General features: G+C 35.1%; 1 protein-coding gene across 2 annotated transcripts in view; it reads right to left on the bottom strand.

Annotated features, from left to right (window-relative positions):
- SGCZ (sarcoglycan zeta) overlaps positions 1-23,757 on the bottom strand; it is a 421,202-nt gene that overhangs the window by 228,647 nt on the left and 168,798 nt on the right. The window lies entirely within an intron of this gene.

Below are 23,757 nucleotides of genomic sequence, written 5' to 3'. Positions count from 1 at the left end.
AAACAGCCTCTTCACAAATGCCCAGATGCACTTAAGTTTCTTCAACTGAAGTTCTATATTTTGGTTCCTCAATTATTTAATCACAAAATTAAATTTCTGAATTGTAACACAATCCTTCCAAAGCAATAGGACAGATTTCAAGTTTTCTTGTGAAAGCCTAAAGAGAGGTAGCAAATACAGTCCTTGAGCAAAATGAGAAAAAAGAACTGTGGCATGCAAAGCCCAGCAGTCTGATCACCTGTACTTACGTTCAGGGATTACTAAAACCAGCTGACCTTTTAAGCAATTTGATAGCCGCCAATTCCCCAGTGATCCTTTGATCACCAAAAAAAGTAAAATCAAATAGAAAATTACAACCAAACAGAATCCAAGTAACTGTATGTATGACCAAGCTGTACTGAGTACCTGCAAATCAATCACCAACAGATCACCTAATTAATGTAGTTTCTAAGTCTATCTCCTATGGGAAGAAAACCTTAGCTTTATAGCATTTGCTAACACACTTCCTTTAGCAGAACAAAATAAAGAAAAAGAAAAAATCTTCACATTTTTGCAATCACTTCTTTGTTACATGACCTGGCATTACTCCTTTTTCCTTGATATTTTTTTTCCTCTATAAATTCGAAGACAGACATTTTATTTTACAACTTCTATGAAAAGGAGGTCCTACATAACTGTCATTCATCAGTGACAGAAAACAGTATCATGAGGCCAAACCAGAGAGGTACCTACTCAAGAGAACATGGACTACATACACATTTTACATTCCGTGAAATGATGCAAAACATCTTCAGAGAAACGCTATTGTTTAACAGTCGGTAGAAAGCTTTAGGGGTTTCACAGTCCCGAAAGGAAACATTTCAAAGCAGCAGGGTTAAGTCATTGCTTTCACATGCTGAGATGTGATGTTACAGCTGGTACTTAAAGGAAACATGGTAATTCCTAAGTGCTTAAGTTCTAAGAATAAAATAATTTTTTTGGTAATTTTGCATTTCTGTGTTTGGTTTCAATCACAAGAATGATAAAGGACCAACAACCCCCTCTCTAAATATTATGATAGTTCATGCAGAAGGTCTTGCCCAAGAGCCATCAATTATACTGTACCCAAAGAATTAGGACTCATAATGTCAGGACGACTAGTCAAGTTTCCAGACCTATATATAGAGAGTTACCTTTTGTCTGCAGAACACCAATAAGTAAACATACAAATAAAAGGTTCTGTACAGGGATAATAAAGTTTTCCTAGCTATCAATAAGTTATATTACTATTAATAAACCCACAACCTTTAAAATGTTTCAAGTAGCTAAAATGAAAATTTGCACAATCTAACTTCACAGAACACACAGTTAAAAACAGTGCTTGTACATGATCCCTGCCCAATGAAAACCATCACTCTCCAGTGAAAAATCAGTAAGGTATATACCAAATCTTCCATCTTGCATTATGAGGAACAGCTGAGGTTTGTTTAGCAGCAGGGGTTGTTTAGTCTCGAGGAAAGGAGACACGGGGAACTTCATTACTCTCCACAACTACCTGAAAGGAGGTTGGAGTGAGGTGGGTGTCAGTCTCTTCTCCAAGGTAACAAGTGACTGGATAAGAGTAAACTGCCTCAAGTTGTGCCTGATGAGGTTTAGATTAGATATTAGGAAAAAAAAAAATCAGTGAAAGGGTTTAAAAGCAGTGGAACAGACTGTCCAGGGAAGTGGTAGAGTCACCATCCCTGGAAGCGTTAAAAGAACCTGTGGATAAGGCACTTGAGGAAAAGGTTTAGTGGTGAACACAGCACTGGTGCTGGACTGAGAGTTGGACTTAAAAGTCTTTTCCAACTTTAAGGATTCTATGATTATAATAATATAGTAAACAATCCAGTAAAAGAAGTATTCTCTAGATAATTATTATTGTTTGCATGAAAATGATGATTGTGTCTTTGAATTATGATATTGATTAAAGTAATTTACATGGTCAGCTTTGAATAATGTATAGGCTCTGTTGAAATATTCAAATTCACTCAGTCATCAATAGATTAAAAACAATATATCTTTGTAGCGTACCCACCAAAATAAGTAGGAGAAGCACAACTGCTCTTTGGAAAATGATATCTACAAACGTGTTCCTAAGTGTTATGTGCTTATCAAACTAAAGGTATAATCCAATTATTACATAATATACAGTACAAAAATACTCCTCTGTGTTAGTAAAAAAAAAAAAAGGTTAAGTACTTTCAAAACCACCACATTGGAAAATAATTGCTAGGAAAAAACTTTTTTTAAAACAATAAATCTAATACATGGCTTGTGTAATGAGTATCTTTATCTTCAAACTGGGATTATTCACAGATACATGTAATAGGATATGAATTTGAAATGAAAGGTGTATTTTAAAACAATAAGTTAAAATCTACCAGCCCATGAACTAAACACTTAGACAGTTTTCACAGCAGACAGAATTCTCTGCTTTACAAATCAGGTCTGTCAGCCTGACCTCAATGCCTGGCAAGGTTATGAAGCAGATCACCCTGAGTGCGACCACACAGTACCCACAGGATGGCTGGGGGATCAGACCCAGCCAGTATGGATTTAGGAAGGGCAGGTCCTGCTGGATCAACCTGATCTCCTTTTATGACCAACTGACCCTCCTGGTGGATAAGGGGAAGGCTGGATGTAGTCTACCTGGACTTCAGCAAAGCTTTTGACACCATCTCCCACAGCATACTCCTGGAAAAGCTGGCAGCCCACAGCTTGGACAGGGGCACTCTGTGCTGGGTTAGGAACTGGCTGGAGGGCCGGGCCCAGAGAGTGCTGGTGAACGGTGCTGCATCCAGTTGGCGGTGTCCACTTAGTGGTGTCCCCCAGGGATCAGTGTTGGGCCCAGTCCCGTTTAATATATTTATTGATGATCCAGATGAAGGGATTCAATTTACCATTAGCAAATTTGCAGATGACACCAAGTTGAGGGTAGTGCTGATTGGCTAGACAACCGGAAGGCTCTTCAGAGGGACCTGGACAGGCTGGATAGGTGGGCCAAATTCAACACTATGAGGTTCAAGAAGACCAATTGCTGGGTTCTGCACTTTGCCAACAACAACCCTATGCAGTGCTACAGGCTGGGCACAGAGTGGCTGGAAAGCAGCCAGGCAGAAAGGGATCTAGGGGTGCTGACTGACAGTGGCTGACCATGAGCCGGCAGTGTGCCCAGGTGGCCAAGGCCAATAGCTTCCTGGCCTGTATCAGGAACAGTGTGGCCAGCAGGACCAGGGAAGTGATTCTTCCCCTCTACTTGGCACTGGTGAGGCTATACCTTGAGTACTGTGTCCAGTTCTGGGTCCCTCAATTTTGAAAGGATGTTGAGATGCTGGAGTGTGTCCAAAGAAGGGCTGCAAAGCTGGTGAAAGGTCTGGAGCATAAGTCCTACAAGGAAAGGCTGAGGGAGCTGGGGTTGTTCAGCCTGGAGAAGAGGGGGCTCAGGGGAGACCTCATCACTCTCTACAGCTACCTGAAAGGAGGTTGTAGCCAGGTGGGGGTCGGTCTCTTCTCCCAAACAACTAGCAATAGGACAAGAGGGCATGGTCTTAAGCTGCACCAGGGGAGGTTTAAGTCGGACATTAGGAAGAAGATCTTCACAAAGAGTGACTGGGCATTGGAATGGGCTCCCCAGGAAGGTGGTGGAGTCACTGTCCCCGGAGGTGTTTAAGAAAAGACTGGATGTGACACTTAGTGCCATGGTCTAGTTGACAAGGTGGTGTTAGGTCACACATTGGACTCGATGATCTTGGAGGTCTTTTCCAACCTAGTTCATTCTGTGATTCTGTGATTTAAGCTACATATGACTAGTTGGTATTTCAGTAGCACACCTAAGACAAAAACAAATCTCTCATATTCAACACTATGTCTTATTAATTAAAATAACTAACATTTCTACAATTCACTGAGGCCTGTGAAATACATTAAGGAATTCAGCTCAGAGTATTTCTTAAAGAAGGGCATTCATCTCATTAACTTCCATAACTTTTACTTAAAGATACTTATTTATATTGGCACATTCCCAAGCAAGCCAATGGGCTTCAGAGCAATGCAACTGGCCTCAGTAATTCTGTAATGAATGCTAAACAAACATTTTAATCCAAATAATTTGTAAATAACACACAAAGTTATTTGTTTAATACCAGAGTAAGTAAATAGAGACAGAAACAATCTAGAAAAACAACAAAAATACAGTATGTGGAAAGCAACTTCTGTAGAGGATTATTTTTGTTATATATTTTCTATTATTTATAGGACTGTGCCTGTATGAAAATGAATCAAAGAAAATTAAAAACTCCATGTTCACGGACTGATGAAAAGAAACCCCTATAAATTATTATCATAAAGAAGAATCAGCTATCGCTTCAAAAAGTTGTTTTGAAAAAGGAGTTTCACAAATTTTTATGCACATAACTAAAAGTAATTTTACTTAAAATATAATTTCAAAATCAATTAACAGCCTCACTTGGCTGCAGTTAGTTACTAGATAATGATTTCAATGGTCCTAGACAGGTAGAATAGTACTTGAAAAGTAACAGTCTTCCCTTTCAAGACATGTAGTGCTTTAAGCTAAATAGATGTCTTGTCTGACTCTCTCTCCAGTAATGTAGGACATCTTTTCCCTGAAGGCATTTCTGCAATTCATTAATCATCCTAACCGGAAAATTTCAAAGTTAAAGCTTTACACTTACGCAAAGTTTATATAGAACTAGGTACAAATATAGCTTTCAACCACTCAGAAATATATCTGGAGTAGAATTCCATAAGCTAGGGAGCCTGACCCAAAGACAACAGAAATCACTGCAGTTTCTCATTGACCTCATATCCTACAAATCACAGACTAGGAATATTTCTTATTCTGAAAAAAAAATCTGACAAAATGTCACAGTTTATGAGCACTGACTGTATTTTACACACATCAAAGCAACTAGACTTAATTAAAATTGCTTGCTTATTCTAAATACTGACATAGACCTCTGGTGCTTCTTTACCTTACAAAGAGTCTCCAATACAACAATAATAACACAAATTTATCACAGTTAAATTGTACTTCAGTATACATAATTCCATAAATGAAAGAAAGATGCTTATGACAGAACTTCCATTTCACCAGCAGAAAAATAACTGGTATACACAGAGGCCATCAAAATGGCTAGTATCAAAGCATGACTCAAATGCTCGTGAATCGATCATGCAAAACCAAATTTAATACTTCCAATACTTCATTCCCTTTTAAATTTACAAATCAAACTGGTTTATCTTTTCTTTGTGCCTTCACATTAAAATGGAGCTAAAAATCTACCTAACAAGCAGAATTGAAATAATCGTTACCTTCTTCCAAGAAAATTGTTTCACAATTTTAAAGACTTCTTTTATCAGTGTATTTTCATTAGATCAGAAGCAAATTACTCTATATTTCTAATGGTCACTGAAAAGATACAGATTCTCAGCATTTCCTCAAAATAAGTTCTGTAGAGAAAACAAATTTTGAAATGGGTGGGCAGAACTTGCATAGCCCAAATTCAAGCAAACGTCCTAGAATTTACCTGAGAGCTCATACAAAATCATGGATTTAAGGGAGAAGTTATGCCAAAAAAAATTAAGGGTTTTATGATTTTTGCAATCTCAGAACAAACAGTACTTTCTAGGTTTTACTCAGCCAGTGCTCACTGGATGGCTGAATGTTCAAATAATACCAAACTGAATTTAAACCATAAATTTATAAGCAATTGCCAGAAAAAAAGTAGTAAGAGTACATGCTCTGATTTCTACCATGAGGGCCAAAAATAAGGGGTTTGCTTTTGCTGGCCATTTGAGTAAAAATATTAAAAATCAGAAAGGGACTAGAGACTGAAAGAAACACTGAATATGAACAACAGTCAGTAACTGTGAAACTAAAGTAAGAGATTTTGGATCAGAGACGTGGTTGAGAAAATAGGTGTTTCTGCATATTGAGATTAGACTTCCAATTACATGTCTGCCTAGATGGGGTATTAAAGATTTTTTTTGCCTGACCTGTATTCATTCCTGTTCCAAATGCATGTTCCCTGAAAATACAAAATAATGAGAAAAAAGTTTTAATTATGATATTTTAGCTAGTTAAAACCTCTACAGATTTCCTTAAAAAAACTAAAAACAGCAAGTAAAGTTGGTAGAACTAAGAGGATGAAAAGAACTGCTGCGACTTTGAACTTATTTCTGTCTAGTGAAAATTTACATTTCAATTAATTCATACCTGTGCTGTAATACATTCTCAGCTTTTAAAACCATTGAGACTTTCCTTTTACATTTTGTATTGAAATACCTTGATTAACTCAGAATTTCACAATTACTTTACAGAACTCTTCACATTACTACTGCATGAATAAAAGGCTAGCAAAATCAATATGATAACACCAATGACAATATGTGCTTTTTATTTATACTTCAAAGCAGAGATTTTAATACATTAAATACATGTCAGAAATTGTAAAAACTCTTTGCAGCAACAATTGTATTTCCTCTTCTCTTCTTTCCTTTCTGCTTCCAAATGTATGCTTCTATCTATTTCCTGAGTGACAAATTCTTTTCATTATAATGTTAATATATTACATCTAGTTGATAGCACAGGCATGGAAGAGAAAGATAAGTGATATATCTTGGTACCTTTTCCTGTGAAATTACATTAGCCTTCTGGGATACTGGATAGGATGAAGCTGCAGATTCAAAGATCATTAAACTGCTTATAACCCTTTGTATTTATCTTCAGTGCTGCTAAAGCTTTACAGAAAACCTAATTTCTCTGAAGCTGCATTAATGTCAAAACCTCCACTTTTTGTATGCCAGACTTCATTCCAACTGGCAGATAGCACAAAAGCATCTAATATCAATCACAGAGAATTATATAAAAGCTAAAGGTTTGGCATATTTGGCAAAGAATTCAATCAGTGCTGTACTTCTAAATTACTGAGGGATCTTTGCTCTTCTATTCCATTCATGTGTTAGTCAGCAGAAACATGAAGTGTTGAGCAATGGAGTAAAGGCTGTGCTTAATCTTTCCTCACTTTCTTACTGCCTGGGAGGTCTTTTATGACTGATATGAGTAACTTTTTCAACATCAGCAATAGTCATTCTAGAGAAGATGGTATAGGGCATGCCTAAAGGAGGAAAAAAAACAAGGGACCAGCTAGTATTCTGGTTCAAAGTAGAAAATAGAACCTCTCTCTCCATTCCCATACCACTTAAAACTAAAACAAAACAAATACCTACAATAGCAGCAACAGCGAATAAATAGTATCTTTTCATTGATCTATGCCAATGGCTGACTACTATTTCAATAATAAGCTTAAGATTTCAATTACAAACATACCCCCCCAATATTTCTATTATATAAAGATGACAAAGCCTGTCTATGTCCTTTAGAATTTTTCCCATTTTGTTCACCTGGTTAATTAGAAATAATCCAGTATATGATCTTTCATAAGAATCATACTTCCATATCTTTCTTCTTATGACAGCAGATGAACTCAGATTTTAAGATTCTGTTCTGACCAGACTACTACTGCAGTGATGAGTTATATCCTGCGCCAAAGAAACCAGCTTTTAATCCAAATAAGAGGCTTTTGGCACTACCAGATGCCTTCAGTAAAAAGAACACTACAAAGCACAACAAAAAAATCATAAAATGGTTTGGGTTGGACAGGACCTTTAACAATCAGTTTAGTCAACTCACCCTGCCACAGGCTGGGACATTGTTCACTACAACAAGTTGCTCAAAGCCCCATTCAACCTGACTTTGAACATTTCCAGGGATGGGGTACGCACAGCTTTTCTGGATAACCTGTTCCAGTGCCTCACCATCATTACTGTAGAAAATTACTTCCTTGTGTCCAATCTAAATCAACCCTCTTTTAGTTCAAAACCATTATCCCTTATCTTACCACTACAGGGCTTCCATCTTTCTTTTAATCACTCTTTAGTATTGAAAGGCTGCAATTATATCTTCCAGGAGCCTTCTCTTCTCCAGACTGAACAACTCCAACCCTCTCAGTCTTTCTCATAGGAGAGGTGTTCCAGCCCTCTGAACTGTTAATTATTTTTGACCTAAGTTTTATCCACTTAAGCTGGTTATCTTTTATCCGTCACTCACATGATGATCATATGAGCCAATCTTGTTGAGCTGATCTGTTCTTCTCCATAAGGACACTTTCACCATAGAGTTTTAGGTTCTCTTATTAGTGCTTGGTATCATCTTCCTTGGAGCAAGAGATATCTGTACATTTAAACTGGTGAAACTTGACCTCCAGCACAAACATGTATATGGGTGCTACTCTGGGCTAACCTTACAGTAAAAGAAAGAAAGTCAAGTAATTAAAGACGATTTGGAGTTCATCTACAGTAGATACTAGAAACAGTTCAGATGAACTATGTAGACATGGCACTTAGGGATATGATTTAGTGGTGGACAGTTGGGGCCTATGACCTTATGTTTCTTTTCTATCCAAAATGATTCTCTGATTCTAGAATTTCTTGCTTTTCTTTGCTGAATTCAAGTAAGTTTGGAGCTCACTAGTTCAATTCTATGTCTGAAAATTTTTGTCTTTCTCAAAAAAACTCAACAGATAAAAGTGTATTCAGGAAACATCTCCACTTCTGAAATACTTTACCTCTTGCCGCAAGCATTTGTCTCACTGGCATAATAATAATTGATATTGCGAATTCTTTTAAAAATTAATTAGGTTTATAAAATGGGAAGGTGATATCTTGTATTTTTGTCTGTTAAAATATTAAAGAAAATGTTAAAGATATGCTAACGTATTTTTCCTCAGAGTGTATTCTTACAAGGTTGCTAATGCAATGTATTTAAAAAGCTTTAAGAACAAGAGTAATACCAATGCAAGTATTTAAATGATAAGGGTCAGCATGCACGTCCATAATACAGTAGGAGTTGTAAGTAAAATTTCAGAAGTTAAAATGTTAGGATTCATCTGAAATGCAACAAAGAACCTGAAAGAAAAATACCTGCAAGTTTCAGTGATATTCCAAACAAATAATTAAAATTTAAAAATAGTTAAGAAAGTGTTGCTCTAATCCCTTTCACAAGTATAAACATTGACTGCTAAAAGCTCCTATAAACTCTTTTCAATAATCCTCTTCCAAGCAAACACAATGAGCTAAAGTACAGTCAGGAATATTATCCCAAATCTCTTTCAGTTTTGATTCTCTGCACTGTATTTTGGATTTTCCAACTATTTAATTAGAGCAGTCTGTTCCTCTTGGCATTAACTCTTGGCATTTGGTAAGACAGAGTGTTAGTTCTGTGACCAAAGCACTGCTTTTTCATCATAAATTTACAGAAAAATAATATCATGGCCTGTATCAGGAACAGTGTGGCCAACAGGTCCAGGGAAGTGATTCTTCCCTTGTACTCAGTGCTGGTGAGGCCACACCTCAAGTACTGTGTCCACTTCTGGGCCCCTCAGTTCAGTAAGGATATTGAGGTGCTGGAGCAGGTCCAGAGAAGAGCAACAAGGCTGGTGAAGGGGCTTGAGCACAAGTCCTGTGAGGAGAGGCTGAGGGAGCTGGGGTTGTCTGGCCTGGAGAAGAGGAGGCTCGGGGGAGACCTTGTCAATCTCTACAACTACCCGAATGGAGGGTGTAGCCAGGTGGGGGTTGGTCTCTTCTCCCAGGCAACTATCAGCAAGACAAGAGGGCATGGTCTTAAGCTGTGCCAGAGGCAGTTTAGGTTGGATATTAGGAAGAAATTCTTTACAGAAGAGGTAATCAGGCATTGGAATGGGCTGCCCAGGGAAGTAGTGGATTCTCTGCCCCTGGAGGTTTTTAAGATGAGACTGGATGTGGCACTTAGTGCCATGGTCTAGTAACCATGGTGGTGTTGGATCAAGGGTTCGACTTGATGATCTTGGAGGTCACTTCCAACCCAGCTGATTCTATGATTCTACGAATACAGGTTTAAAATGTCTCAACTGACGGAGAAAGAAGTGGACAGAAATGTCATTCAGCTCTTAATTGGAAACATATTTGTTTCTTGATATGAGAAAACACAGAGAAAGTAAATAGGATTAGGACTGCTTTTCTCAACATTCAAAACATTAGTAGAAAATAGTTTAGTTGCAACCGTAGCCTCATAATGCAGTAAAATAAAGGGCTGCCCTTACAATAACAGGTCACAAGCTATGTGTTAACAGGTCTGCTATGGTATTCAGACATCCAGAGTTTATAGGCTTTCATAAAGGAAAAAAGAATTACCCATAGTTTTGACAATTTCTACCCAAATATTATCTATATTGTACTGTCAACTGAATGTATGCTATAGAGATACTACTATATAATTAGATTCCACATATATTTTATCTAGATTTCCAGAACTGAGCTATAAATATCTTTTTAACTCAGCTATTTCTTGAGCTAAAAGTGAATCTTCAAGACAAGTGAACTTAGCTTCAAATAACTTACTTTGTGTAGAAAGCTACCTACATTTATATTTTGCCTTATCACTCTAATTAAATGGGAAGCAGTATTGCCACCTCTTATTAATATTGCTAAACAGTGGGGGCTTTGCCTCTATGTTTTGCATTTAAACTGCACTTTCTTTATTTTTCAAGATTACATTAAATTATCTTCACTTCTTAGGTGCTTTATTTTATTAACTTTTTGAGTTTTGTTTTGTCTCTTACTTGTGGGAAGCCCTACACCTGGACCAAAAGAGAAATATTGAAACTGCAGCATTCTTGTACTCATTGACAACCGAAACATCAAGAGACCATAAAAGCTGTAAGCAAGCAGTAATTTTGTGAAGTTCTAACCAACCTAAAGATCATAGTAATTAAAAAAAAAAAAAAAAGGACAAATTTCCATAAATCCTACAGACTGCAGAATGGACAGTGGCCACAATGCTCAACAGTTACAAACCATGAAATACAATTAGTATGTAATTAATAGAGCTGCAATAATATAAATAAAACATCAGGAAGTCAAACCAAAGTACTGTCAAAGCACTGTAAGATATGGTGAAATTTATAGTAGGCAAGTAACTAAAATGTATCATGAATTTCAAAACCAGGCAGAAAACATTTTGACAAAACAAACTTACTTCCATACGCCTATATTATTTTTAAAAAGAGTAAAAATAACGTTAACAAAACCAAAGCAATTCTTTATGCAAGAGGAGTAATAAATATCAAGAATCAATGATGAATTTGTGAAGGGTGTTACCTTAGAAAATGAAAGTATAGTGTCCACAACAAAACAGAATTCTAAATTAGATTATTATTGTTGTTCCACTAATTATCTAAGATTAGTTAACCAAGAACTGAGATGCTACATTCAGGAAATCACTTTTTGTGTTGATTTTAAAAAGTGCAAACTAGACAGGTATTTTGAAACCTGATGTAAATTAGACCAGTAAGAGGAGTATAAACTTGGATTTCAACTATTATATTATTGTTTTATTACTATTTGTAATAAAACAATGTCAAAACTATTTGACATCCAAATGCACTGAGTTCTTTATTTTTTATACACCTTATAAAATATACAAATAACAATTAAGTAAAAATACTGTCCATACACTGACAATCATTTCTATTTTTTTCACAATTGCGAGTAAAGCCTGATTGCTTGTCTTCCAAGTTTGCTAAATCCATGTACTGTTTTCTCCAACATAGTCTGCAAGATTTTGATATCTAGCTATTAAAATTAGATAAAAAGTCTCAGAAAATAAATGGCAAAAATACTGTGACATTTCAGTTGCACTGTAAAGTTTCAGCCACCTAAGACAATGTGTAAACCTCTTGGACATAAACTCTTGCAGAGCCTTTGTGGATGAGATTTTCATTGCATCTCATGTAAATTCGTACATAGTAAACTACTAAAACAGCTATGACAGCATGCTACAAAGAATAAAAAGAATACATTTTTGGAAATAAAGAATAAATATTGCTATCAATGGTCTAAAACCCAATCAATTTATCTAAAAAAACTAACCTAAAATTAAAAAAATTTCTGTGAAGGGGTGGTGAGGGGACCATATTTAAGCACGAGAAATCTCATGAGTGGCCCCAAAAAAGAAAATTTCTGCCATAACAAGTATCTGAACTTTAAATCAGATATGTTAAAAGAACCTATTAATTTTAAGGGCAAATAAGCACTTAGTGTGAACAAGCAACTTCATTGTCAAAGGGCAACACTAAATATCATAAATACAGCCCCAAACTTATTTAAACATTAAATACCATGCTAAATATGTAATTACCTTACTATGAAAATGGTAAATGCATACATTTCAGCTTTTATTTTAGAAATCATACAAAGGATATACAATCTTTTAAAGCAAAGCTCCTTAAAATGATCTTATCTTAATTTAATTGCTACATTACCTTTCAGCTGCATACTACTATTAAGCATACTTTATTAATATATTTTCTTTTATTATGATGCTATTCTCTGTCATAAAATTCTCCTACATCATACAAAAGTTATAATATTCTTCAAGCAGTCACTCTCAAGCTAGTAGTTTTATTCTCCTAGTACCATTCTCTCAAAATATAGATACACACATAAAAATGCCTGATCTTGCTGGGACCAGTATTTCGGTAATCCAACTTAAATCAGTTACAAGTTCAATACCCTGGGCTATTGATTTAGCAATGAATTGTAAGATTTTCTTCTTTCCAATGAATTTTCCTATTATCAAATAATTATTTTATACCTTTCTAAGTTTATCACGTTTAAAATAAAGCAATACAAAATAAATTAAAAATCTGCAAGTAAAAAAAAAAAAAGGCCGCTTAAAGTAGGTTTACATTCCACCTTGAACCAGGCTCCTCACAGCTATGTCTTGCCCGGTCCTGTCAGTGTCTGAGAAGCTTGTTCCGATCACTAACACTTTCATGGTGAAGAATATTCTTTGTAAGTCCGATTAAGGATTTCCCCATTATAGTTGGTGCCTTTTTCCCCTTGTTTCATTGTGCATCTTCACAGAAAGCCTGGCTCTGTCTTCTCTCTAAATGCCTTTAAATATAAACACAGAAACTAGATGTTCATTCCTCCAGTCTGGACAAAACCCTGATCCCTTAACTGCTCATTTTTCATCATGAGTACTGCATGCAGCATTGGGCTCCCCAGTGCAAGGAAGACATTGGCATACTGGAACAAGTACAATATGGCCAGGAGCACGATTGCTGAAGAAGCAGTGAGAACTTTTTTCCCCAACCTTAAGAACAGAAGACTGAGAAAGGTCTTAGTACCCTATTTTAATGGGAAGAGACAGAGAAGACACAGTTGGACTCTTCTCAGATGGTCGCAGAGCTGTCAAGGGACTATAGATATAAAATACCACACAGGAAATTTTGACATGTATAAGAAAAAAAAAAATATACTATGAGAATGGTCAAATAGTGGAGAATTAAAGAATATGAATCCTTATAAATATTTGAAACTTGATGGGGCAAGGCCTACATAGTCAGGTCTAACTGGACCTACTATGAGCACAGGGTTCGACAAGAGGATCTCCTTCCCACTCTGAGTAAGTCTACGATTCAATTTGCTATGCAGATTACAGCAAAAGCTCGTACAAATATAAGCTGGCAACATTTCTCACAGGCCTGAATATACATCAAAGCAAAACTTCAAAACAAAGATCAAGGAATATTAAGTAATTCTGTGACTGTTTCTTTTCTAGTATTGGGTTAATTTCTTTCAAGTCAAATGACTCATCTATGACTGATATGTGTATGTCATGTCACCTATATCAAGCACTGAAAAACTTGAAGTCTCTTCATTGGCCTACTTTTAAAATGGAATTTTTCAAATTTGCATCTAAAAATAGACACACATAAAACCACATATTGGAAACTGACAAATATAAATTCAATTTCTTGGAAGAACTGGTTACCTTAGTTACCACAGAGGCAGTTTAAAACCATTTCTGTACTCCAGGAAGTATTGTGTTTTTTGTTTCTATTTGTTTCATTTACTTCTGCATAAGAAGAAGAAGCAGAAGACACAAACCAAAGTACTTTAATGAATTTACAATTTAAAACTTTTTGGATGTCAGACACTAACACTGGTATCTTTCCACAAACAAAACAAGGGAGATTTGAATCATATTTTTGAGATCTAACGCACAGAAATGCTCAGAGCTTCTACCTGCAACTAAAGCCGAGGGTGCTTGATCATATTGATCTTACATACTGATAACCATTTGTAAATATCAGTGTCCCAGAACAAATATTTAGCATTAGTCAATACTTCAGACTTATGATCCCACCATTCATACTTTGTCACTTACTATGAGCATAAGGATGGAAATATGGATTTAACCTTTCATGATACTATAAAAATGAATTAATTAAGGATTATGAAGTTTTTGGCTACCATAAAGATAATTTGTATTAAAAAAAGGTAAGACAAAATAAAAATTCTGTCTTTAGAGCATAACACAATACTTATGAATGAATGAGTAATGGATCAGCCACAGAGTAATTCAAAGAAAAAAAAATACTTACCACTCACTCTCTGAATTTTCCCTTCCTACAAAATGAGAGTTCAAAAAAAAACCAAAAAACAACAAACCAAAACAAAGGAAGAGTTTTCATGGAAACTCTGTATATATATATATATCTATAAATAAATATATACAGAATATCAGATTAAACAGAAATACAAGGGGGTGAGATGTGATATAAGGTAATACAGCTAGACTTATTTCTGATATTTCCTAACTCTGAAATCCTTAATTATATTATTTTCTTATCAGGGTCATTAAAAAGGCTATATGTTTATCTAGCAAAATATATTCCATTACATGGCATTTCATCATCACCTATTTTGCTTAACTTTCAGCACTAATTTTCTACTACTTGGGACCTGTTTCTTTTGTGAGAACTCCAAAATAATTAATATGTAGACAGTAGGCAAAACATACATTAATATCAAGTCTCATTTTCTTACAATTGCTGACTAATTTTATCCTATTGCTTTTCAATCTTCTTCACAGTTTGAAGTGATACTAATTAAAAATTGGCACATGCTTTATTCACAAATATTTAAGGACTCAGATCAAATGCCTTGAATTCTCACAGATGAAAAATTCAGTAATTGTCTGCAATAACTTCTACAATCCTGCAAGCAGTATACTGCCTCCTCTACTCTTTCTTATATTGTTTTCTTATAGGTTATTTGAGCAATAATCTAGAGATGAGTCAATTAAGCATTTAAAAATAAAAATGCTGATGTCCTCAAAACACAACTTTGCATTCTAAATGAGCTTGTTAAGAATATTAGATTAACCAAAATATTTACATTTTCTATAAAATCACTCTAGATTCAAACTAAATTATATTTATAAATTCTAAAATCTATTTCCAATTCTAAACTATTTTCTATAAACTATTAACCATAACCTGCATTAGTATACAAACTGTTTATAGAAAAAAAAATTGTTCAAAAATGCTTTAAGGAATTATGCTTCTAAAAGAAATATTCACGACAGACAGCTATAACTTAAAATAAATTCTCTACTAATTTTTTTCATTAACAAAAAAAATGTAATTATTATAAAGCAGACTGTAACCCTGGCATATATATTTTATAAAACCTTTAGAAACAACCAGAGTTTGAGCAAAACAAGGCTGTAAGCCTCAAAAGTATCTCTACAGTGGATATAGAAAAGTAATAAAATACCACACAGGAAATATCTGCCAAAGTAGGTAAGAGGCAGAAAAGGATACAAAGACATTCTGAAATTGTTTTAATCTAATCTTCAGAAATACTGAAATATCACAATTATAATTATGGTGCTAGTGAATAGCACTAAAAAAAGACCAGAATTAAGGTTATTAAGGTTATTTGACTGTCTTAATGATGCCTTCATCTAAATATATTCAAATGTCACATTTAATCATAATAATTAATTTTCCTTAATACTCAGCTTGATATCTCTCTAAAACCTCTTTATCCTGTATTACTAATACCATATCAACCCATCTTTCATTTTCACACAGTTAACATTTTGAATATATTCAAATACACAAATACTCACTCACAATGTAAGTTTCAGATGAATAGTACAATTACCAAAACATTTTATGTAATTCCAACTATTTTCAGAGGTTTTTCTTTTTCAAATTTAAGTATTTTTTTCAAGTTCTAGCCAAAAGAATCTGAAGTTTTTTAACATGATACTGTATTTCTACTGTCCAAATTTTGGTTCCAAAAAGCTGGGGTCAGGGATGCCGGCAGAAGGGAGAAAGAAGATGGAGAGAAAGCGAGAATATAGACCTTTACAGAAAAATAAATGGCCTACGTTTGCACTTGCAGTTGCAAACTGGAAACAAGCAGTAGTCAATCCCAGTAAAGTTTGGGGAAAATTCTCTTGCAGTTCATACAATATTATGTGCAAAATAAATATAGCCTAAATATCTTTTTATCAGCAAAGTAGTAAATAAGATCCAAAGTGCCATGAGGGGCTGGCTAGAAAACACATTGATGTTTTGGGGGTTGTCAAGCATGAAACATCATCATGTCTAGGCTTCACGAACGAAGATTTGGGAAGGGCTCTACCCACGTTTGTTACAAGTGCGTTGGTGGCTAAAAAGGCCAATACGAGATAGGCATGTCCAGTTGCAAAAGGCACAGCAGAAAGACTCCTTAGGTGGTATATTCTGCAAGGCACGATTCTTTCTGCGTTGTCTTTTCTCCTTGAGAGTGATCCTGCGTGCTTTCTCAAAAGCATCAGCAGTGTTATAGATGGCGTGTCTCCAGGTCTCCTGATTGGAGGCCAGAGTAGACCAGTTATGTAGACCAGTATCAATATGGCCAAGGCTGAGATGTTGCTTCAGGGAGTCCTTGTATCTTCTCTTCAGGTCTCCTCTCATGTGGTAGGCGGTGGCAAGTTCACCATAAAGCAAGATCTTAGGGAGGTGGTGGTCCTTCATCCTTGAGACGTGTCCTGCCCAACACAGCTGTGTTCTCAGCAACATGGCCTCAATATTTGTGACTGCTGCTTGCTCTAGAACAGATGTGTTGGTCACATAATCTGACCAGTGGATGTTTAGGATTGTACGGAGACAGCGTTGATGGAAGCGTTCTAAGAGACGCAGGTGGTGGTGGTAAATGACCCATGATTCAGATCTGTATAAGAGAGTAGACAGCACTATGGCTCTGTAAACACTGATTTTTGTACTTTTCTTCAACAAAAGCATGATAACTAGTTACATGCACCATGATCTAATAAACTATGTGAATTCCAATACATGATCCCACTGTGGGAATATTAGACAAATACTACAGAGGTAAAACATTTGTCCAAAGAATATATTTAGAAGTTTACACCATTTTCTTACAATTCCTGTTTACAAACATATAAAATACCACCTTGAACTATTATATCCACCAAAGCATAACAACATTTCTTAGAGTCACATATGAAACAGGTTCCATTTTTACTATATAGTGGAAAGAAATGGTTACCATTCCTGAGTAAATCAATTCAGGAAAAATAGACACAAATTGAACACAGTATTTTTAAATTAATTACAAATCTGTAATGAAGTAGCTGAGGAAGATAAATCTCTGCAGTTTATTACTGTTTTACTACGCTGAAAAAAATTAGATGTAGATTTAGCTATTTTTCAGCACAGCTCAAATCTTCTGTCTCCAAGTTCATCCATGTGACTTTCATGGCAATGCTGAAATAATCCACTGATGTCTACTTCTGGAGAATACAGTTTAGAATGCAACAAGCACAAAGACATGAGCAAACAAAATTTCTGGGTTTTGTTGAACTGAAAGTCCTATTTCCAGGTATGAATTTTGCAAATGTCCAGTCTTATCAATTTATCATTCCTTCTATTTCAACTAGCATGTATTTGAACTGGACTATAATAAAGACAATAGAGATTCTGCCCTGTGTAATGGATTCTTTGAAGTTTTGCCTACTGTTGTAGCAAAGCCCATCTGGAAGATCACAGGACTTCTCTACAAAAGCTGAAGAGAAACAGCTCTTGTGCACTGCAATCAGAGGAAAAGATACAGCTTTTGTCACTAGTTGTTTCTGATCTAGCAGAGTGCATAAAAGTCAGAACTATACTCTTAAAAGTAATAAATTGCAATTATCTAAATCAACGTTACCACTTTTGCAGAACATCCCTGTGTGATGGTCTGTAACCTACTCCTCCCAGGAAATGAAAACCATAAAATGAACAATAGGTCACTGCAGGTTGTGAAGGAATATTAAGTAGAATAGTGTGCTGTTTGGACAGACAGGCAGGATGCATGTACCAGATGCAAATCCATGAAACATGTCTTCATAGAAAGGAAATAGAAGATACTTTAGAAAAACAACTTATAAAAAGAGGTAAGGTCACATATTATGGAATTTTGAGTACTTTTCTGCTAAGTAGTCTAGGTTAACTTTATTTTTAGAGGTTATCTTACAAATTATGTGCAATTTTTTTCACAACTTATGTGAGAGTATTCACAGTTTACTTGTTAGGTTTTACAAGGGAGACTTAAACAGTGCTAAATATCATTGCTGTTTGGACAGATTGACACTTTAGGGAAGAAAGGAAAAGGGCTACCTCTCAACTGGTGCTGGTCACAGTGACTAGCTTATCAGGGAGAAGTGTTGATTAAAACAAAAAGTAATTTTTAAAGCAGCAATTCTGCAAAAATAATCCTGTTAAAATATCCAGCCCTCTGAAGAAGTAGAATACACCTTTCAGCTCAACTAAGGATTTACTTAGGCTTTCACACTCAGCTTTTTAATTAGCTTTAATTGTTAATCTTTAAGTGATTGCAAGTGAGAAGACAATGCATCACTTTTGTACTGTTGGTTCCTTAGGTCTTTACTCCTACAATGTTCTTTCTACCTGTGATTTTGCTCCTAAATTCCAGGTAGCATACCTGTAATTCACTAACCTCTACAATAAGCCTGATTAATGGGGAAAAAAATGCAAAACCAATAAAAGAACAAAAATCAACACTGTGGTTTGGAGGTGACAGGGCTTACAATACAACTTCCCTTCTACATTCATTAAACTCACACTTAGAATACATACACAGTTTTTCCTTAATACTGAGACATATGCACATCCAGGAACTCTGAACAGAGGTCTCTCCCTTACTTCTCCATTAAAGTCTTTCTACCTGGCTATAAAAGCACAGGAGATGTATGGAAAAGGGGAAGATACTATGATACAGATACTATGACAGATACAATGCAACATCATTTTTTAATACTAGAATGAATTTTTATTTTATGATGTTTTAATAGAACAAAACATTCAAAAGTAGGAAAACATCCTTCTGGAAAGTAAAACTCAAAGTGTTCAGACAGTTTTCTTCTGCATAAAATGTACAAGTTTTTTACTGACTAGTATAAGTCAAGTCAAAGACTGCTTATGTTTCTACTAGTTTGTTATCAGATAAATGCTTTCCCACTATCTAACAAAAACTATCTAATTCAAAATCTTTTTCTGTCAGCATTTCAAGAAGTGCACCTTTAACCAAGGCAGCTATGTTTATTTCAATCTAGAAAATAACTTGCATACAGGTACAATACACTTTTCTTGTAAGTGCTTATTCAAACTCATGATTTGCTAACAAAAAAATCTTCCCCACCTCCCCCTCCTTTGACACATGAAGAGAACACTTTATGCTTAATTGAAAACTGCAGTCAGAATCAGATGGGCTTCTTTAATAACAGGGCCTTCTCCTAAACCATCATTATAAAATAAATTGGAAGTGCATTTTTCCTAAATATGATATCTGCCAGTGTTACTCCATGTGAGCTTTTCCTCAATTGGGTTTAAGAAAAATTTGGCTTGAATGCGATTTTTGCATGCGTCTGCACACATCTAAGGCACACATTTCAGATCTATTATTGTTATAACTTTTATTTCCCTCATTAAATCGTGAATACAAACCTGAGACAAAACAGTACTAAATCATGTTCCTCTACTGTCTGGAAGTGTATTTTCACTGAGGGGCAACTAATAATGGCAACTATTTTAAGGAATTAATTCATATTGATTTTAAGGTTCTTTATACAAGCATCATGCAAAAACGTTTACTTTTCCTCAAAGATAAACATTATATTCTGTGTTCAGTTTGTATTTCATAAAATAAGCTGAAACAGAGACATTGCAATTTTGCCATACTTAGGACAAGAAAATATCTCGGGATGACCTACCCATATAAAATATTATGCAACAAAAATCTGTCACATATATTGTAAGTTTACAGTATTTCCTACCACTATAGCCCTTAAATCCAAAACAAAATATTTCAGCATCCTATTTTATTAAATTAAACTCTTGACTAAATTCTACACAAAGCCAAGAAAGTACCTTGAAATATTATACACAAAAATCTGTCTCTATATTTATTTTCTTCCTATGCAAACTTGGTTTTCCTAGAAATTTAACTATATAACTGTTTTATGTTCAATTTGGTATACCTCAGTAGGAAGCTTCACAGTTTCAACCTTATTATCAGTTCTGCTTTATCTCCAGTGCCTGACACTCCAAGCATCTAAAAGTGTCCTCTCACTCTCTGAGGCCCAAGCTCCCTATACTACCGAAAAGCCTACAAACTAGGGATTTGAACTCTGCCATGGAGAGAAAAGAAGAAAATTTTAGAGTTATTAAACGCATTTGCAGAAAAGCAATGTTTCGATAGCATTTTTTTAGTGGCCACTGGTACTTTTGAAGCCTCTCTGGAGATAAAAAAGGACATTGGACTAAAGGTGTATGATACTGATATATCATCCATTCCATAATTTTAAAGAGTTAAACAAAACAGACAATTCTAGAAGTAAATGCTAAAAAAATCATAGCAGTTTTCGGTCTTCTCCTAATATAAGACTGCCATCAGATACTGGTTTTCTTGTCCTTACAAAAAAAAATCAGGCTGGAAAAAAGTGGCTGAATTACAGAAACCACATGCAAAAACTATTGGATAATGACATCTTTGTCTAAACTGATGAGAAATTTTTCTACAGAAAGAGTATAATTTTTGATAAAGGTACCATTTAAGTCTCTGTCCTCAAACAAAAGTGAAACAAAATTACAGTATAACTTTTCTATAAAGGTGATTATGCACAGTAATGGAATTACTAGTTTTTTTAATTTAGACCGGACTTCCATTATATAATTACTGTAAAGCAAGCCATAATTAAAATCTGCACACAAAACTAGACTGAACTTTATAATGTTAAGGTACTGATGCCTAGTCTACACTAATCTTTAAAATGAAGATACTACAATTCACAGTTCACATTACGCTGATACTCCACTCCAGTGTCCTCAGCAGTCTCTTCTTTATGTCAGTCTTTTCTGGCTACTTCTGAAGCTATTACCCCACAGGTTTTAGGACTAAAACCCACAATTTTATTACAATAAAAATTAATTTTCTTGGTTATGAATACCAGGCTATACATAGCCTTGTAAACTAAAAGTTAATTTTCCAATTTCACATAATTCTGTATATGGAAATTGTATTACCTTAAAATTGTTGCAAAATGTTAAAACTGACACCTGAGTTCAGTACATCTGTCTAATATGATTTTTTAAAAACAATTAGTTATCTCTTCAATGTCTTTTCTATCCTGCTGTTTGCTTTCAGCTGTGTTCAGTATCAACTTCTCCATAAAACCACACCTACTATTTGTTGATAATGAAACCATCAGAAAAAAAAGTGAGCTACAAAGAAATTAATCCAAATGGACAACTGAGTATCTGCACTAATTGTTATTTTTGGTTTTTTTCAACTTCTTTATTTAGACCATTGCAAGTGAAGAGTGACTTATCTGGTTGTCAAGAACCTCTAAAGAACTTCATGTCTGAACAAAAAACAGGTACATTTCATTACACATTTTAAAGCATTTTCTCAAGAAAAAATGTGAATCTTCAGAAAGCTTTTATTTATAATATAGTTTTGCATTGTTTTCAAATACCATTAGTGCTAACTAGGAGAGATCAAAATATTTTTATTGTTATTTTCTATGAGGTTTACATCAAAATGGTATATATTTTTGTCTGATTCTTTAATATTACTGTAAAAACTACTTACCTCAATTATTAGGTCACAAAATCCATCAATTTCTCCTGTCATAATCACAAAATTCAGTACTAACTCTGTTCCCCTCCAAAAAAACAGTAAATGAAAAAGACCTAACCAGTTTGGCAGAAAAAAAAAATCCCTTAGTATTTGTACTCTTTACTGACTGATTAACAAAATATTTCTTTGCAAAAATGATACTATTTCATGCTATTAAAATTAGCCACCTGTACTATTGGACTTAATCTATTAACTTTTAAGAGGCCATTTCTATACATTCCATTTATTTTTTTCCCAAAATTATAACTGTGTAACTTAAAACTGACAAGTCACAAAATAGTTTCATCTCTTAAAGGGATGAGGTTCCTTTATGACAAATAATGAACATTTTATGACCACTCTGTTTCAAACATACTGAAAAGACAATGAAATGAGTGCTCTAGGGATTTTGGTATTAGCAGAGCAAGTAGAAATTCTCTAAGATTCTTGCCATGACAGGCGAGACCCATTTAAAAAAAAAAAGGACACTATATCAGATGCCCTGGAAAACACTTATCCTGAAAAGGAGACCATCAGCAAAACACACAGGTAGAAACTCCTGAAGAAACTCTGGACTCGAACTCTTGTTATTCAGCTAATCTGAATGCTGAAGGTTACCATTGATTTTAAACTGTGAGACTGATTAAATTTAACCCTGGGTATAATCCACAGTAAATATTTAACATACTATAACACTGCCGATGCTTTTGAGAAAGCACACAGGATCACTCTTGAGGAGAAAAGACAGCGCAGAAAGAATCGTGCCTTGCTGAATATACCACCTAAGGAGCCTTTCTGCTGTGCCTTTTGCAACCGGACATACCTGTCTCGTACCGGCCTCTTTAGCCACCAGCGACCTTGTAACAAACGTGGGTAGAGCCCTTCCCAAATCTTCGTTCGCGAAGCCTAGCCATGATGATGATTGAGTCGCAAAGCATGACAGACTTTAGAAGATAAACAGGCTCAGCAATGCATCTTGTTAAGGAAACTTTCCTGTCTAACCATCCACGAGCCACTCTGGCAGTCACACTCCTACCACCTGAGACCTTGACTGCTGCGACTGAAGCCCCTTCACAGCAGGCGGCACCACTGACCCAATCGGTGCCCCACTTGACTTCTTACACACACCAACTCACACTCATGCAAATCTTCCTTAACAGTTTGGCAACATATCTGAAAAATGTCTTTTCTTTTCTGAAACTAGAAAGTCTGCAGATAAGGTAGTATTGAAACAGTAGTGCTGTAGTGAAGGTGTAAAAAGGAAATGGATTTCTGCAACAGAAGAAAATTAGGTAGATGTACAAGGCAGGAGACACAGACATCTTTCTCTCTACTGTCTGTATAGACTTCTGTGAAATAAAGCATCTAAACAGATTTAAAAGAAAAAAAAAGAAAAAAACTCTCCATAAAATCCTAACTATATTGAATCAGAAACAAGTATCCCACACACCTGAGGTATATTCCATTTTAAGTTTTATCACTGCTATTTCTTTTTTTCCACTTTTTCATGCTTAGTCACAGCTGGGTAATAAAAAAAGAAAAATAAATAAACAAACAAAAAACAAAACACTCCCCTCAAAAAAATAAAAACCAAAACCAAAACCAACACCAACAAAACCATAATGCTTTTTTTTT

The sequence above is a fragment of the Pseudopipra pipra genome, chromosome 4, assembly GCF_036250125.1.
Source record: "Pseudopipra pipra isolate bDixPip1 chromosome 4, bDixPip1.hap1, whole genome shotgun sequence".
NCBI lineage: Eukaryota > Metazoa > Chordata > Aves > Passeriformes > Pipridae > Pseudopipra > Pseudopipra pipra.
Note: the sequence above shows the minus strand (reverse complement) of the source record. Positions and strands in the feature narration are given on the sequence as shown.